This window comes from Arachis stenosperma, chromosome 1 (genome assembly GCF_014773155.1).
Source record: "Arachis stenosperma cultivar V10309 chromosome 1, arast.V10309.gnm1.PFL2, whole genome shotgun sequence".
Taxonomy (NCBI): Eukaryota; Viridiplantae; Streptophyta; class Magnoliopsida; order Fabales; family Fabaceae; genus Arachis; species Arachis stenosperma.
This window is the reverse complement of record NC_080377.1, coordinates 45,328,037-45,346,879: the sequence shown is the minus strand read 5'-3', so window position 1 is coordinate 45,346,879 and position 18,843 is coordinate 45,328,037. Positions and strand designations below refer to the sequence as shown.

The 18,843-nt window shown below is 39.3% G+C and overlaps 1 non-coding gene across 1 annotated transcript; it reads left to right on the top strand.

Annotated features, from left to right (window-relative positions):
• Positions 1-485: 485 nt before the first annotated feature.
• On the top strand, positions 486-589 carry LOC130948928 (small nucleolar RNA R71). The gene has a single exon (XR_009073296.1). It is a non-coding gene; the product is annotated as a small nucleolar RNA R71 (small nucleolar RNA).
• Positions 590-18,843: the final 18,254 nt, after the last annotated feature.

Here is an 18,843-nt window from a genome sequence, read left to right as displayed (position 1 = left end):
TGGAGTTGTAAGGTTTGTGGTTTTGTGGTTGGGTTTGCTGGTTTCCCCACCCAAAGTTTGGGTGGTTTTTCCATCCTGGGTTGTAAGTGTTGGAGTGTGGATCATATGATTGCTTTTGTTGGTTTCCCACATAGTTGGCCTCTTCCCAATCGCCTCCTTCAATGCTTACTTCCTCTTGATCTTGTGTGTGTATTGCAGCCACTTGATTTGTGTCTAATTTCCTGGTGAGCTCTGCTAGTTGCTTGGCAAACACCTTGTTTTGGGCTAGAATTGTATCAACATGGTTCAGCTCCATGACTCCCTTAGTGTTGTGCCTTTCTGAAGCATAGTAGTACTCATTCTCAGCCACTGTCTCAATCACTTCAATGGCTTCTTCCACAGTCTTCTTCCTGTTCAATGAACCTCCTGATGAATGGTCTACAGCCTTCCTTGATTCATAAGAGAGTCCATCATAGAAAATATGCAATTGCACCCAGTCATGGAACATGTCTGGTGGGCATCTCCTTGTCAAATCCTTGAACCTCTCCCATGCCTCGTAGAGAGTTTCACCATCTTGTTGTTTAAAAGTCTGAACCTCAGATCGAAGCCTATTGACCTTTTGTGGGGGGTAGAAATGTGCCAGAAACTTGCTTTCCACCTCATCCCAGGTTGTTAGGCTCCCCCTTGGGAATGATTCCAGCCACTTAGCTGCCTTGTCCCTAAGTGAAAATGGGAACAAGAGCAGTTTATAGGCATCTTCCTGGACTCCATTGGACTTCACAGTGTCGCAAATTCTCAGGAATTTTGTGAGATGTTGGTTTGGATCTTCATTAGCACTCCCACCAAATGAACAATGATTCTCCACCAGTGATATTAGCTGTGGTTTGAGTTCAAAATTGTTGGCCTGAATGGGTGGTTTCTGAATGCTGCTACCACAATTCCTAGAGGTTGGGTTTATGTATGAACCAAGAACCCTCCTCTCAGGAATGGCATTGTTTCCATCAGCCCTCTCATGGTTGTGAACTTCTCTATCCATGTTGAGATCTAGAGCTTCCTCAAAATTGTCCTCAGATTCTCCTTCAGATTCTTCTTCTCCCAATACTCTCTTCCCTCTTGCTTCTCTTCTAAGTCTATGAAGGGTCCTCTCTGGTTCGGTATATGGAGGAGTTGATATCTCTCCTCTCCTACCTGTCATACAAGAACACACCACAAGCAACAAACAAGTGGAATACCCTTGGTTAATGGAAGAGTATGGTTAGAACAGTTGAGGAATTAATTCAAATAGTTAGTGGGTCAGTGAGTTAGTTGCTTGAATTGAAAGGCACAAGAAGAAAAAGCAAATAACAGAGTGCAGAAATTAAAATTCAACAAGTAACTTGAACTAAATTAACAAAACAAGAAAAATGCTCAATCTAGTTAACTTCCAATTTGAGAATTGTCAATCGAAAACCAATCCCTGGCAACGGCGCCATAAACTTGATGTGCATAAACTTGATATGCTACGATTTAGGAAATTGCACGATCGGCAAAATTCCTTCCGGCAAGTGCACCGGTTATCGTCAAGTAAAAACTCACAATAGAGTGAGGTCGAATCCCACAAGGATTGGTTGAATGAGCAATTCGGATTAGAAGTGTGTTCTAGTTGAGCAGATCAAGATTTAGATGAGAATTGCGGAATCTTAAATTGCATGAATTAAAGAGCGAGAAGTTAAAGTGCTGAAATTAAAAAGGGATGGGGGTGATTGCATGAATGGAAATTGCAGAATGTAAATAGAAAGTGTAGATCAGAAATGGGGAGTTTATTGGGTGTTAGGAGATATTGAGATCTCCGAATCAAAACATTTTTATCTCTTCCTCAACCAATGCATTCATTGAATTTTGCTTGGCAATCTTATATGATTGGATCCCAATCCCTTGGCTCACCAATTCTCTCTAAAAACAAACAAATTCCCAATCCCTTGGTTTAAATGTTCATAAGAAGAGATGATGCTCGATCACTGATTATACCACACAGTTTCATGAACCACAATTTGGTAGGATTACATGTCACAATATCCATCCAAACCCCAATTCAATTCACTGTGAGAAAGCTTCTCTAGCATGAATCCTCCATTCCTTTCCCAAGGTTCCGAAGGATTCCAATTATGGGTAGTTTCTTTTCCAAGACAACTACCCAATGGAGTTAGATCGAGAAGCTTTCTAACAAAATTCAAGAGAAAAGATTGAAGAAGAAGATAAAACTATTATTGATTCATTGAATTACAATAGAGCTCCCTAACCCAATGAAAGGGGTTTAGTGAGTCATAGCTCTGAATTCAATTACAAAAAGATGAAAAATTCTCAAGTGTCCAAAAGTGCTAACTAACCTCAATTCTATCCTATTTATACACTTTCTAAATTGAGCTTCTGTTGTGTTTCTTGGGCTTTGAGGCCTTTCCCTGATTTCCTTTTGCTTTAGGTTTATGGTCCATAATCCTGATGAGGCTGTGATCCAATTCTGTAACATTCATTGAGCAAACTTAGTGATAAACAAGTAATGACACGAGACTCAACAAATTGAAGTTCCAGACTCATCAATTCTTCAAGCCCAATCCCATAAACCATGATATTCAATTGGGTTTCATACCATAATACGTTTAAGTTGAAGTTTGTGCTCAAATGCTAACTTAAACTTCAATATACTTGGCCCAGAAACCCTTTCAAAAAGTGGCGTTTAAGTTGAAGTTTAAGTTTCAGTTTAAGGTTAAACTGAAACTTAAACGTGGAAATGGAAGAAAGCAACTATGGAGTGTGGTATGGTCGAACACGTTTAAGCTTTAGTTTAAGGTTAAACTAAAGCTTAAACGTGGAATTGAAGAAAGCAACCCTGGAGGCAATTTGAGGTCGAACACGTTTAAGCTCCAGTTTAAGGTTAAACTGGAGCTTAAACGTGGGAATGAAGAAGGTAGCCCAGGAGTGTGAATGTCGAACACGTTTAAGCTCCAGTTTAACCTTAAACTGGAGCTTAAACGTGGAAATGGCTTCCTGGTGCATAATGTGGGTCGAACACGTTTAACCTCCAGTTTAAGGTTAAACTGGAGGTTAAACGTGGAAATGCTCCCTTGGTGCTATTCTCCTTCTGGCGTTTAACTTCCAGTTTAAGGTTAAACTGGAGGTTAAACGCCAGTTTCAGCATTTCTCAACTTCCATGATTCTGGCGTTTAACTTCCAGTTTAACCTTAAACTGGAGGTTAAACGCCAATTTCAGCTTTGGTGCATTTCTCATTCTGCCGTTTAACTTCCAGTTTAAGGTTAAACTGGAGGTTAAACGCCACTTTCAGCATTATATGGCTTGGGAGTTTAAGCTTCCTTTATTGATTTTGTTGCTTCCTTGCCTAGCCTCTTCTTCCCTGAAATCATCCAAACAATTGCATCAAAGTCTTGCAAAATTTCATGAGAAATCTTACATTCATAGCATTCAAGTAATATAACTAAAAACTCATGGAATTTGCATCAAAATTATACTGTTTGGATGATTCATTACTTTGTTGTTCATTTAACCATTCTTGGTTACTTTAAGCTCAAGAAAATGCATAAAACAACTAAAACTAACAGAAAAATGCTAGTGAAACTAGCCTAAGATGCCTTGGCATCACAACACCAAACTTAATACTTGCTTGTCCCTAAGCAAGTCCTGAGTTATTTGAGGAGAAAGTATGAAGATTGAGGGAGTTTCCAAATCCCCTGCATCATAAGAGACATCACTATTGAGAAAGCTTTGGATGATTTGGGAGCTAGCATAAATCTTATGTCCCTAACCATGATGAGAAGGATGAAGATTGAGGAAGCCAAGCCAACAAGAATGGCACTCCAATTGGCTGACAGAATATTTAAGTTTCCACATGGAGTGGTGGAAGACTTGCTAGTGAAAGTAGGAGAATTCATTTTCTCTGCTGATTTTGTTGTACTGTACATGGAAGAAGAGGCCAACACGTCAATTATCCTAGGAAAACTATTTCTAGCTACTGCTGGAGCCATTATTGATGTTCAGAAAGGGGAATTAGTCTTGAGATTGCATGAAGAGAAAATGGTCTTCAACGTCTTTAAAGCAATGAGTTACCCCAAGGAACCCATAGGAGAATGCATGCTGGTAGACACCATGGAACAGATAGTTCAAGAAGTCATGGGAGAAGAATAATGTGAAGAAAACATTGAGCTGGAGCAAGCACCAGATGAAAAACTACCACAAGCAACCATGAGGAACTCAATCATGCCAACTACCACAGACAACAAAAATGCAGAGTCACCAAAACTATAACTGAAAGCCTTACCACCCAGATTGAAGTATGCATATCTGGGTGCTAACAACACTCACCCAGTAATCATAAATTCAAGTCTGAGTAAGGAACAAGAAGAGAAACTTATCTAAGTACTGAGACAACACAAGGATGCCATAGGCTGGACACTTTCAGATTTAAAGGGGATCAGTCCTTCAATGTGCATGCATAAAATCTTACTTGAAGAGGATGCCAAACCCTCAAGACAGCAACAAAGGAGGTTGAATCCAACTATGAATGAAGTGGTTCAGAAAGAAGTGTTGAAATTGTGGCAAGCAGGGGTGATCTATCCCATCTCAGACAGCCCTTGGGTAAGCCCGGTGAAAGTAGTCTATAAGAAGGGAGGGATCACTGTTGTGGCAAATGAGAAGAATGAACTGATACCCACAAGGATGGTGACTGGATGGTGTATGTGCATTGACTACCGGAAACTTAATGAAGCCACCCGGAAGGATCACTTTCCCCTACCCTTCATGGACCAGATGCTTGAAAGACTGGCAGGACATGAGTATTATTGTTTCCTGGACGGATACTCGGGCTACAATCAAATTGTTGTAGACCCTAAGGATCAGGAAAAAACTTCATTTACTTATCCATATGGTGTATTTGCTTATAAGAGAATGCCCTTTGGATTGTGTAATGCACCTGCAACATTCTAAATGTGCATGCTCTCCATTTTTTCAGATATGATTGAGAAGTTCATAGAAGTATTTATGGACGATTTCTCTGTGTTTGGGGACTCATATTCTGATTGCCTATACCATCTTTCTCTTGTGCTAAAAAAGTGTCAAGAAACCAACCTGGTTTTAAACTGGGAGAAGTGCCATTTTATAGTGACTGAAGGGGTGGTTCTTGGTCACAAGATTTCAAAAGATGGCATAGAAGTAGATAGAGCAAAAGTGGAAGTAATTGAAAAATTACATCCACCTTGCAATGTCAAAGCAATCAAAAGCTTTTTGGGACACGCTGGGTTCTATAGGAGGTTTATCAAGGACTTTTCAAAGATTGCGAAACCCCTCAGCAACCTACTTGTCTCAAAAGCTCCTTTTATTTTTTATAGAGAATGCATGGTAGCCTTTGATGAACTCAAAAAGAAACTCTCCTCTGCACCTATCATAGCACCACCAAGCTAGGATCTTCCCTTTGAACTAATGTGTGATGCATCTGATTTTGCTGTTGGACAGAGGAAAGACAAGCTAGTACATGTTATTTACTATGCTAGCAAGGCCCTTAATGAGAATCAAAGGAACTATACCACCATAGAGAAAGAACTTTTAGCCATAGTTTTTACTTTTGATAAGTTTAGATCATATCTCATTGGCTCAAAAGTAATTGTGTTCAGTGATCATACAACACTCAAATACTTGCTTACCAAACAAGAATCTAAGCCCAGACTAATAAGGTGGATCCTGCTGCTCCAAGAATTTGATATTGAGATTAAAGATAGGAGCGGAGCAGAGAACAAGGTAGCTGACCACCTCTCAAGGATCCCACAAGAAGAAGAAATACAACAAGTAGTAGTAAATGAAAGTTTTCTTGATGAACAATTGATGATGATTCGAGTAGCCCCTTGGTTCGCAGACATAGCTAACTTCAAGGCTATTGGGGAGCTACCAACTAACATCAATAAGCCCATAAAGAGGAAGCTAATCAAGGATGCCAAACACTACATCTGGGATGACCCCTATTTGTTCAAAAAGTGTACTGATGGTGTCCTAAGAAGGTGTATATCCCATGAAGAAGGGCAGGAAGTGTTATGGCAGTGCCATGGATCAGCATATGGAGGTTACTTCAGTGGAGAAAGGACAGCAGCAAAAGTGCTCCAATCCAGATTTTACTGGCCAACAGTGTTTAAGGATGCCAAGGAAATGGTGTCAAGGTGTGATGAATGTCAAAGAGCTGGTAATCTAACCAAGAGGAATGAGATGCCACAGCAATACATACTAGAGCTGGAACTATTTGACGTATGGGGGATAGATTTCATGGGACCCTTCCCAACCTCCTACTCAAATAGCTATATATTAGTGGCTGTTGATTATGTTTCAAGATGGGTAGAGGCCATAGCTACTGCAACAAATGACAACAAGGTTGTGATAAGCTTCTTGAGAAGGAATATCTTCAGCAAATTTGGAGTTCCCAGAGCTCTCATTTGTGATGGAGGGTCACACTTCTGCAACAAATAACCGGAAGCACTCTTTCTCAGATATGGAGTCAAACACAAAGTGGCAACTCCATACCGCCCCAAGACCAACGGGCAAGTTGAGATCTCCAACAAAGAGCTAAAACGAATCCTTGAAAAAACTGTTGGAAGCTCAGTAAAGGACTGGTCTAGGAAGCTAGACGATACTCTATAGGCCTACAGGACAGCCTTCAAGACCCCCATTGGGATGTCACCATACTAACTAGTATTTAGCAAGGTTTGCCACTTGCCAGTTGAACTAGAGCATAGAGCCTTCTGGGCTCTAAAACTACTGAATTTTGATGAGCAAGCTGCTGGAGAAAAGAGATTGATGCAACTCAATGAACTGGAAGAGTTTAGAAATTAAGCATATGAGAATGCAAAAATCTACAAAGAGAATACAAAAAGGTGGCATGACCAAAAGATAGTAAGAAGGGAGTTCACTGAAGGACAGAAGGTGTTACTCTACAACTCAAGACTCAAGTTTTTCCCTGGAAAACTTAAGTCTCGATGGTCAGGACCTTTCACCATACTCAAAGTGTTTCCCTATGGTCATGTGGAGCTCATGGAGGACAAGACTCAGAGAACTTTTTCTGTCAATGTCCATATACTCAAACACTACTTGGGAGGCTCCTTGGAGGAGCAGAGAGTGAGCTATAAGCTCAGCTAAAGATGAAAGAATGTCAAGCTAATGACAATAAAGAAGCACTAGTTAGGAGGCACCCCAACACTTTATCCTTTTTGATTTAATTTCTTTTCTTAGAAGTAGTTTAAATTCTCTTGCTTTAGATAGTTTATATCCTTTCCTTTAGACCCTTAATAGTAGTTAATAAAGCAAGGTTCATGAATTCCAAATTAACTTTGACAAACACTTAGATGAACCCTTGAAGTGCAACATATAGTGAATGACAAGTTTGGTGTTCAAGGCACACTAAGAGGGCATGAACACAATTCATATTATGTCAATCTTAGAGCCTTAATCAAATCTTTTTACACCACATGGTCACAAACTAAGTTTGGTGTCACCAATGTTGCATGCATGAACACTTAGTTGGTCGGTTGGTTTGCATTCATGAACGGCACTTAGTTAGTCAAAAGCAAAAATTAAAAAAAAAAGTAGTTAGCCTCCCATCCTTATTTTTCCGCCACAATTCAAACTAATCTCTCTCTTTTCTTTTATCTTGCAAGGGAATTGAAGGGAATGTTGGAGGGAACTGATGGGATAACCCATGGAGGGGTGGTTCGGCCACTTCACCAAGGGAACTACACACATGTCTTCAAGGGGAGTACCTTGGGAAATATTTCCATGCAACATTGGGAGAAGGATCACCTTGGAGACCGAACCAACCACTTCATAAAAGTGGTGATTCTTGTGCTCATTTCATACCAAACCCCAACCGTCCACCATTGGATTTTACTATCAATCCACACCATTCAGTCCCATCATCATCCTATATAAAGGACCCCCACTCTATACCCTTCCATATTCAAATATCCTTTCATTTCAGCTCTCTTCTTTCTTTCGAAACACACACCCAACACCTCTGCCCTCAACACGTTAATACAATCCTCTAAGCTACACCCTATCTTAACCCGGCCAATTTTCATCATCAATCCATACTTCTCAACACCTTCACATACCAATTCCTACTCATGGCATCATCAAGCTCCAAGAGGCGAAAGGGAAAGGAACTGGTGGAGAGTATTCCTTTTGATGAAGGGAGATTCAAGACCGCCTTCCATGAGCTCCAATTTGAACGGATAAAACACAAGAAAATATTTCCAGAATTGACATTCCAGTTCAACGATGATGAGTGCCCACATATTAGAGAGAAGATTGAACAGAGGGGTTGACAAAAGCTCACGAACCTAGAAACAAAGATAAATGCAAATCTCATCAAGGAGTTCTATGCCAATGTAGCCAGAGAAGACACTACCAGGGCTCCTACCTTCAAAAGCTACGTGAGAGGAACAGAGGTAGACTTCAGCCCCAATGCTATAATGAAGACTCTTTATCTGAGATCACAACATTTTGATGAGCCCAGTTATCAAGCAAGAATAAGTAATGGCCCCGACAATGATGAACTTGAAGAAATTGTGAACGACATGTGTGTTATAGGGTCTGATTGGAAAAGGTATTCGGATAAGAGGCCACGGTTTATTAGGAGAGGAGACCTCATCCCGGAAGCCAAGGGATGGTTTGAGCTCGTGAGACGATCTATCCTCCCAGCCTCAAACAATTCTGAGGTCAACATTGCTCGAGCTACTATGGTACATTGCATAATGAAGGGTGGAGACATCAATGTGCATGAAATTATAGCTGAGGGAATCCAAGATGCAGCCGAGAAGAATGATCTGAGTGCTCGACTTTGGTACCCCAGTACCATCCTTAGACTATGTATGAAAGCCAAGGTAGTCTTCGAAGATAACAATCCAAAATAGGTAAACCCTGGGAGGTTAGTTACGCTCCAGCGTATAACCTATGTGGCACCTGCTCAACAACAAAGAAGGCCTCAGATAAGGAAAAGAACATCCCAAGAAGAACCTCACCAAGAAGAACCTCATCAAGAAGAACCCCAACAAACAGAATATCAGCAAGAAGAGCAATATGATCCAACCAATATAAATCTGGTTCATATTCAAGGAGCCATTGAGGATCTAGCAAGGAGATATATGGAGGGACAAGAACATCAACTACACGTTCAATCCCAAAGGATGGATCGTCAAGAAGAACTACTCTCTAATTGGATGAATCAACAAGGGGAGTGGCAGAAATAACAAATGGAGCAGCAACAGGAACATTACTCCCAGCTTACCCAAGCCATCAATCAAATAACTGAAAGGCAAGAGCGTCAAGACAAATGCCTTCAAGAACTCAACCAACGTCAGTTGGCTCAGATGAAAGTATTCAACAGGTTCAATGTGCTTAATGATCGACGGCAACTACACCGGGAAGAGTTTAGCATAAACACTCAGGCCAAGTTGACTTATGTGGCTGGGCATATGCATAATTTGTACTCTGCCATCCCAAGATATGATACAGTTCATTAAGACCTAACAGAACAAGAGGAGGGGAAGGTGAAACAACAGAAGGAAGCATTGAAGAAGAAGATGGAAGATGCTGGTTTCTGGAAAAAGCTGATCGGGAAGCGCAAAAGAAATGGGGATTCGAGCAATCAAGAAGGATCCCAAGACAAAGGAAACAAAGGGACATGAGCATTCCAATGAAAAAAAGGTGGTGGAGTTCCCTCTTCGTTCTATCTTTTTCAATTTTTAAATAAGGAAAATCATGTATGAAATAGAACATGCTTCCATAGTAGCTTAGGAATTTTCAATTCTACCTTTAAGATTTAATTGCTTAGGTCTAAGTGTGTTGGTCTAAGTTCCCGGTTTTCATTTTCATCCTGCTTAAATGTATGCTTGTCCTTTGAGCTAAATAAAAGAAAATTTATGAAAAACCAGAGTGGGGTTCATTTTGTGAAGTAAGTTCTCAATGTTTGTGGTATGGTAATTGATTAGCCAAGTTGGTTCACCAACAAGGTATATAGACAACTATATGCTCTAAATCACATGCTTGAAACACATCCTATGAGATTAGCCAAACAACAAGATCCTAATAAGAAAAAAAAAAGAAAAAGAACGCTGAGAGTTTGAGAAAGAAAGAAAAATAATAAGAAATAAGGCTAGGCACCAAGGGTTTGAATCTTGAGGCATGTGTCTATGGTGCTCCTGTACAAGGGATATGCTTGGATGAATAAGCTCTCAGGGGTGCCTTATCACTTGGTAACTTGGGTTAACTAACCCGGGATTATCAGCTGAAAGTCCACTATCAAGAGCAACCTTTGCTATAGAGTACTTAGTAACCCAAAGAGGTGCTGGACACCAAGGTCTCAAGAAAGAAAGTAACAAACCATATGCCTGTGGTGTGCATGTATGGGGGAGAGTGACTTAAGGGAGTAGGTCCTTAGGGGTGTCTCAACACCTAGCACTTTGAACCAACTGGTTCGGGAGTGTTGGCTGAAAGCTTATCTTAAAGAGTCGCCCCCTCATAAAGCACTTAGCCTAAAAGAATGTAATAAACCCTGAAAGGAAAGGGGGATCAATGAATAAGGATCTCATAGGATGAAATCAAGCGAGGATTCAAGAGCATGATAAGGACCTGAAAACCAGTAAAGGAATGAACCTAAGTTGCTATGCATGAAACCCTATGGACCAAGAACTTGACTTCTATAATAAGAACTTGTTTCTCTTGTTCTTTCATTCATCATTCTTATGCTTCAGTACTTGCTTAGAGACAAGCAAGTTTTAATTTTAGTGTTGTGATGCCAGGGCATCTTGGCCAGTTTCACTGACCTTTTCTTTACTATTTTAGGGTAGTTTCATGTATTTTCTCACTAAATAAGCAAGTTTTGGGTAAATATACACTTACACCTTGATTCAAGCAAACATTGTGAACTTTACATGATTTCATGAGAATTTTGCATGAATTGAATGATAAAATGGATGATGCATGGTCTCATGATTAAGAACCAAGCTTTGATGCACTTTATTTGCTTAATTTCAGGACAAAAGAAGCAAGAAAGAGCCACGTTAGCAGCCACATTAGTCTAACTAACGTGACCACTAACGTGGAATGGGAGTAAGTTTGCAGCGTTAATGGAAACCGTGATTGCTAATAACGCCTTCGAAAGCCATCATAGCCCACGTTAGTCGCCGCATTAGTTACATTAACGTGGGAGCTAACGTGGAAAGGAAAGGGGAGCTCCAACGTTAGTGGTAAAGGTAAACACCACTAACGTTCCAAAAGGGCACACTTAGCCACGTTAAGAGTCACGTTAATCCAATTAACGTGAACTCTAACTTGGAAGGAGAAAGAAATCGCCAACGTTAGTGACACTCACCTTTGTCACTAATGTTGGACTAAGCCAATATTGCCTACGTTAGTAGTCACGTTAAGACCATTAACGTGAAGGGTAACGTGGAGCAAGAAATGATAGGCCAACGTTAGTGACACTCACCTTTGTCACTGATGCCAGAGCATTTTGGCCAGTTTCACTGACCTTTTCTTTACTGTTTTTAGGGTAGTTTCATGCATTTACTTAGGAAATAAGATGGTTTTGGGCAAATACTCACTTATGACTTGAATCAAGCATACATGGTGCATATTACATAATTTCATGAGAATTTTGCATGAGTTTAGTGATAAATATTAGGTTGCATTACTCATGACTTGGACTAGAGCTTTGATGCACTCTATTGCTTGATTTTAGGACCAAAGGAAGCAAGGAAAGGGGAGCGAGCTTGCAAGGATACAGAGAAAAGTAAATTGCCAATTAAACACTCTCAAAAGCCATCAACGACCACGTTAAAGAATCACGTTAACTAAGTTAACGTGAACTCTAACGTGGAGAAGAGAAGTTGAGCCAACGTTAGTGACACCCAACATTGTCACTAACGTTGGCAATTGCTCATAAATAGGCCACGTTAGAAGCCACGTTAACTTAGTTAACGTGGCCTCTAACGATAAGGAGGGGGAGAGAAGCCAACATTAGTGACATTCAATATTGTCACTAACGTTGGCCTATGATATAAAGCACCACGTTAAATCCCACGTTAACTTGATTAACGTGGAAGCTAACGATGAGAAGTGAAGAGTTGTCAACAACGTTAGTGACATTCAACATTGTCACTAACGTTGAAGCAACCACACAACCCCCAAGAGCCACGTTAACTTCCACGTTAACTTAGTTAACGTGAAAGCTAACGATGAGAATTGAAGAATGAGCCAACGTTAGTGACACTCAACATTGTCACTAACATTGGGATGGCTGAGAATGCAACGTTAGAAGCCACGTTAACCTAGTTAACGTGGACTATAATGTGAGACCTAGGGGCACATTGGAACGTTAGTGACAATGTTGAGTGTCACTAACATTCTCGAAGGATAGCAAAGCCACGTTAGGAAGCCACGTTAACCTAGTTAACGTGGGATTCAACGTGAAGCAAAGGGGTGTATTGGAACGTTAGTAACAATGTTAAGTGTCACTAACGTTCTCGAACATATATTTTCACTCGGGTTAGCACCCCTAACGTCCTGAACTAAAGTCTATGCCCACTGCGCACTTTCTCTCTGCAAGTAAAGCCAAGCCCAAATGAAGAAAAGAAACTGTTTCAAACTCAAGATCCAAAAGGCCCAAGACTTGAAGAATCACACTAGAAGCTGAGAAGAGTAGTATATATAGGGGTAGCTTTGAATTGTAAAAAGGGGGCTGAAAAAGAGGAATAGAACGACTCTCTGTATTTTTACTTTCTCTGCAACTTCTAGTTTCATGATGTATTCTGCATCTTTGTTTTCAATTTCTAGAGCTATGAACAACTAAACCCTTTTCATTGGGTTAGGGAGCTCTGTTGTAATTTGATGGATCAATACTAGTCTTCATTATTCTTCTTCTATCTTTTCTCTTGATTTTACTTGAAAGCTTTCGATCTTCATCCCATTGGGTAGTTATCTTGGAAAAGAAGCTATTCAAACTTGGATCTCTTCTGAGCCTTGAAAGAGGAATGAAGAGATCAAGCTAGAAATGCTTTCTCATGCTGGACCAAATTGGGTTTGGATGGGTATGTGACTATAACCCTCTCAATACTTGATTTGGGAAATGCATGTGGTATAATCAGTGACCACACTTCATCTCTTCTCATGAGCAATTGACCAAGGAATTGGCTATTAATCAATATTTGAGAGATTAAATTGCAAGAAATTGTAATTCAATCAATTAAGATTGCCAAGGAGATCAATGAGTGCATTGATTGAGGAAGAGATGAAAATGAACTTGATCCGGAGAATTGCAACATCTCCTAATGCCCAATGAACTCCCCATCTCTGATCTTACCCACTCTCTTTAATTTCTGCATTTACTTTTATGAGCAATTCCCCCACTCCCATTTACAATTCTGCAATTTACTTCTGTCATTTACTTTCAGCCATTTTAAATTCTAGCATTTACTTTTCTGTTATTTATATTCCAGCATTTTATTTTCTGCAAATCTCAACCCATATTCTGAATTCGTTCAACTAGAACATTCTTCTAATTAAAGTTGCTTGATCAATCAATCCTTGTGGGATTCGACCTCACTCTATTGTGAGTTTTTACTTGACGATACATTCCGTACACTTGCCGAAGGGAATTTGTTGAGAGACAATTTCCAACATGCATCAGTCACTAACGTTGGAGATGGCAAGTACCACCACCTTAGTGGTCATGTTAATGCCATTAACGTGAGGCACTAACGTGGGAAGAAGGGGCATTTGAAGCGTTAGTGACAAAGGTAAGTGTCACTAACGCTCTCGAAGCTTGGGCATGCCCACGTTAAGGGCCACGTTAGTTACTCTAACGTGGATCACTACGTGGGGAAGAGAAGCAAGGAGCAACGTTATTGGTAAAGGTGAATGCCAATAACGTTTGTGAATGATTGAGAAGCAACGTTATTGGTAAAGGTGAATGCTAATAACGTCTGCGAAGGACTAAGAGGCAACGTTTGTGGTCACGTTAGTGCCACTAACATTGGAGTTAGCGTGGATCAATTTGGTTTGGAGCGTTAGTGAAAAAGGTTATCGCCACTAACATTTTCAAAACTAAAGTTACACTTAACGTTAACACCACTAACGTCCTAACTGACGTCCACCCATGCCTGACTCACACTTTTTCTGCAAGCAAAGGTGAGCCCACTGAATATTGTAACTGCTTCAACTCAAGATCAAAGGCCCATATCCATGACTTGAAGAGCTAACTAGAAGATCAAGAAAAGTAGTATATATAAGAGTAGTTTTGAACTGGAAAGGAGCTGGGCATTATTGGGAACTACATTCTGTATATTTACTTTTCCTGTAAATTCTAGTTTACTTTCAGAATGCAGTATTCTTTATCATCTTCCATTTTCAGAGCTATGAACAACTAAACCCCTTTTCATTGGGTTAGGGATATCTGTTGTAATTTGATGAATCAATTATAGTTTTCATTCTTCTTCTTCTTTCTTTTCTCTTGATTTACTAGAAAGCTTTCGATCTTAAATCAATTGGTTAGTTGTCTTGGGAAAGAAACTCTCCATAATTGGATCTCCTCTGAGCCTTGGAAAAGGGATGAGGAGATCATGCTAGAATTGCTTTTTCATGTTGGACCAAATTGGGGTTTGGATGGATATAGTGACATATAATCGTACCAACACTTTGATTTGGAAAAATACATGTGGTATAATCAGTGACCATACTTCATCTCTTCCCATGAGCAATTAAATCAAGGAATTGGGCAATTGTTCAAGTTTAGAGAGATTGGGTTGCCAAGGAATTGAGATCCAATCACTTAAGATTGCCAAGGATATCAATGAATGCATTGATTGAGGAAGAGATGAGAATGAACTTGATCCGGAGAATGCAACATCTCCTAAGCCCAATGAATCCCCCATTTCTGATCATACCCATTCTCTTTACCTTCTGCCATTTACTTTTATGTTCATCTCCCCAAATCCCCATTTAAGATTATGCAATTTACTTTCTGCAATTTATTTTCCGCCATTTATTTCCAGCATTTACATTTTCTATCATTTGCTTTCCCGCTATTTAATTTTCTGCAATTATCAACTCAACTCCTGCTTAGCTCAACTAGAACATTCCTCCAATTAAAGTTGCTTGACCAATCAATCCCTGTGGGATTTGACCTCACTCTATTGTGAGTTTTTACTTGACGACAATTCGGTATACTTGCCAAAGGAAAATTTGTTGAGAGACAAGTTTTCGTGCATCAAGCACCAAGAGCATTCCATCATCCTCCATGAAATTAGAGAGGACCAAAGAGCCATGAGGGAGGAGCAAAAAAGGCAAGGAAGAGACATTGAGGAGCTTAAGCACTCCATAGGATCTTCAAGAGGAAGAACTAGCCGCCATCACTAAAGTGAACCCGTTCTTTAATTTCCTTGTTATTGTTTTTCTATTTTTTGTTTCTTGTGCTTTATGTTTTGTCTATGTTTGTGTCTTTATTACATGATCATTAGTGTCTAGTGTCTATGCCTTGAAGCTATGAATGTCCCATAAATCCTTCACCTTTCTTAAATGAAAAATGTTTCTATTTGCAAAAGAACAAGAAGTACATGAATTTCGAATTCCATCTTGAAATTAGTTTAATTATTTTGATGTGGTGGCAATACTTTTTATTTTCTGAATGAATGCTTGAACAGTGCATATTTTTCATAGTGAAGTTTATGAATGTTAAAATTGTTGGCTCTTAAAAGAATAATGAAAAAAAAGAGAAATGTTATTGATAATCTAAAAAATCATAAAATTGATTCTTGAAGCAAGAAAAAGCAGTGAAGAGCACAAAGCTTGCGAAAAAAAATGGAAAAAAAAAAGAAAGAAAAAGAAAAAGCAAGAAGAAAAAGCCAATAACCCTTTAAACTAAAAGGCAAGGGTAAAAAGGATCCAAGGTTTTGAGCATTAATGGATAGGAGGGCCCAAATGAATAAAATTTGGGCCTAAGCGGCTAAATTAAGCTGTCCCTAACCATGTGCTTGTGTCATGAAGGTCCAAGTGAAAAGCTTGAGACTGAGTGGTTAAAGTCATGATCTAAAGTAAAAAGAGTGTGCTTAAGAACTCTGGACACCTCTAACTGGGGACTCTAACAAAGATGGGTCACAATCTGAAAAGGTTCACCCAGTTATGTGTCTGTGGCATTTATGTATCCGGTGGTAATACTGGAAAACATGATGCTTAGGGTCACGGCCAAGACTCATAAGTAGCTGTGTTCAAGAATTAACATACTAAACTAGGAGAATTAATAACACTATCTGAATTCTGAGTTCCTATGGATGCCAATCATTCTGAACTTCAAAGGATAAAGTGAGATGCCAAAACTGTTCAGAAGCAAAAAGCTACTAGTCCCACTCATCTAATTGGAACTAAGCTTCATTGACATTTTGGGATTTATTGTATATTCTCTTCTTTTTATCCTATTTTGTTTTCAGTTTCTTGGGGAAAAGCAACAATTTAAGTTTGGTGTTGTGATGAGCGGATAATTTATACACTTTTTGGCATTGTTTTTACATAGTTTTTAGTATGTTTTAGTTACTTTTTAGTATTTTTTATTAGTTTTTATGAAAAATTCACATTTCTGGACTTTACTATGAGTTTGTGTATTTTTCTATGATTTCAAGTATTTTCTGGCTGAAATTGAGGGAACTGAGCAAAAATCTGATTCAGAGGCTGAGAGAGGACTGCAGATGCTGTTAGATTCTGACCTCCCTACACTCGAAGTGGATTTTCTGGAGCTACAGAAGCCAAATTGGCGCGCTCTCAATTGAGTTAAAAATTCAACATCTTGGGCTTTCTAGCAATGTATAATAGTCCGTACTTTACCCGAGATATGATGGCCCAAACTGGTGTTAAACACCAGCCAGAAACCTTTTTCTGGCGTAAAACGTCAGAACTGGCACCAAAACTGGAGTTAAACCCCCAAACTGGCACCAAAACTGGCGTTTAACTCCAAGAGTGGCCTATGCACGTGAAAGCTTCAAAGCTCAGCCCAAACACTCACCAAATGGACCCCGGAAATGGATTTCTGCACTATCTGTATGTAGTTACTCATTTTCTGTAAACTTAGGTTACTAGTTTAGTATAAAAACTACTTTTAGACTTTCATTGAGGGACTTATGACATTTTTACATTTCATATTGTATCTTTGATGGCATGAGTCTCTAAACCCCATAGGTGGGGATGAGGAGCTCTGCTGTATTTCAATGGATTAATGCAATTACTACTGTTTTCCACCCAATTACGTTTGCTTCTATTCTAAGATATTCACTCGTACTTCAATGTGATGAATGTGATGATTCGTGACACTCATCATTATTCTCAAATCCAGAAATGTGTGCTTGACAACCACTTCCATTCTATTTGAGCTCAACGTAGTCATTAGGCGACAGCTTGAGTGTGTAACTCTTGGGCTTCTGATCCACGAGTTTGACTGCTTCTCCTGACAATAGAGCATTCGAATCCATGAGATCATAACCTTTGTGGTATAGGCTAGAAAAAATTGGCAGCATTTCTGAGATCCAGAAAGTCTAAACCTTGTCTGTGGTATTTCGAGTAGGATCTGGGAGGGGATGACTGTGACGAGCTTCAAACTTGCGACTGTTGGGCGTAGTGACAGTGTGCAAAAGGATTAACTGATCTTATCCCGACACAAGTGAGAACCGACAGATGATTAGCCTTGTGGTGAGAACTGTAGCCGGACCATTTTCACTGAGAGGATGGATGGTAGCCATTGACAACGGTGATCCACCAACACATAGCTTGCCATAGAAGGAGCCATGCATATTTGGAGAAGAAGACAGTAGGAAAGCAGAAATTCAGAGGGCAGAGCATCTCCGAAACTCCAACCTGTTCTCCATTACTAAATAACAAGTATCATTTATTTCATGTTCTTTTACTTTTGGCAAACAAAACTCTTTTTATTATTAAACTCCTGACTAAGAGTTACAGGATAACCATAGCTTGCTTCAAGCCGGCAATCTCCGTGGGATCGACCCTTACTCACGTAAGGTATTACTTGGACGACCCAGTGCACTTGCTGGTTAGTTGTACGGAGTTGCAAAAGTGTGATTGCAATTTCATGCACCACTAGACAAGAATGCACAAAATGCAGACAGATAAAAATGCAATAGAGCAACTGCCTTTATACTTTCTGGACACGATTTTAAAACTTAAGAATTACTTGGTAGCATTTGTTTTTATTTCTTGGTATAAAGGCTACTAAAACGTAGCATTTGTTTTCATCATGTTACATATGTGTTTATATGTATCAACTCTAATATAAACATTTTCTCCTTCTGCAGATCTTCAAAAATGATGGACTCTTAGACAAATTATTCTATAATGTAAAGCAATTTCTTCCTCTCCTTATACTTTGGCAGCTGCTAGTTTTTCAGATTCTTAGGAACATTTGTTTTTTAACTTGTTAGAATAAGAAGGCTTTTATGCATTACTATTTTTCCCCTTTGTCTACTCATAGTTAAGCTAAATTTGTATATTATATCAGAGATATTGTAACGTTTTGTGACAGCAATCATGGTACTAGTTATTGCTAGTTGCCCCACCAAAATTTTCTTACTGATTCTTTGATAATCATTTCCTATTTAGTTACTGGATGTTTGATTAATGTTTTCTGCCTCGTGAATTAATAATAATTTTCCAATGGCCTGAGGCATAAACTAGTATTTTTTGTCTTCTAATTTTTATTATTACATGTTTTTAATCTCACAAGTCAATGAATATTGGTGGTGTAAAATAAATTATATATACTGGTGGACGAAATTGTGATCATA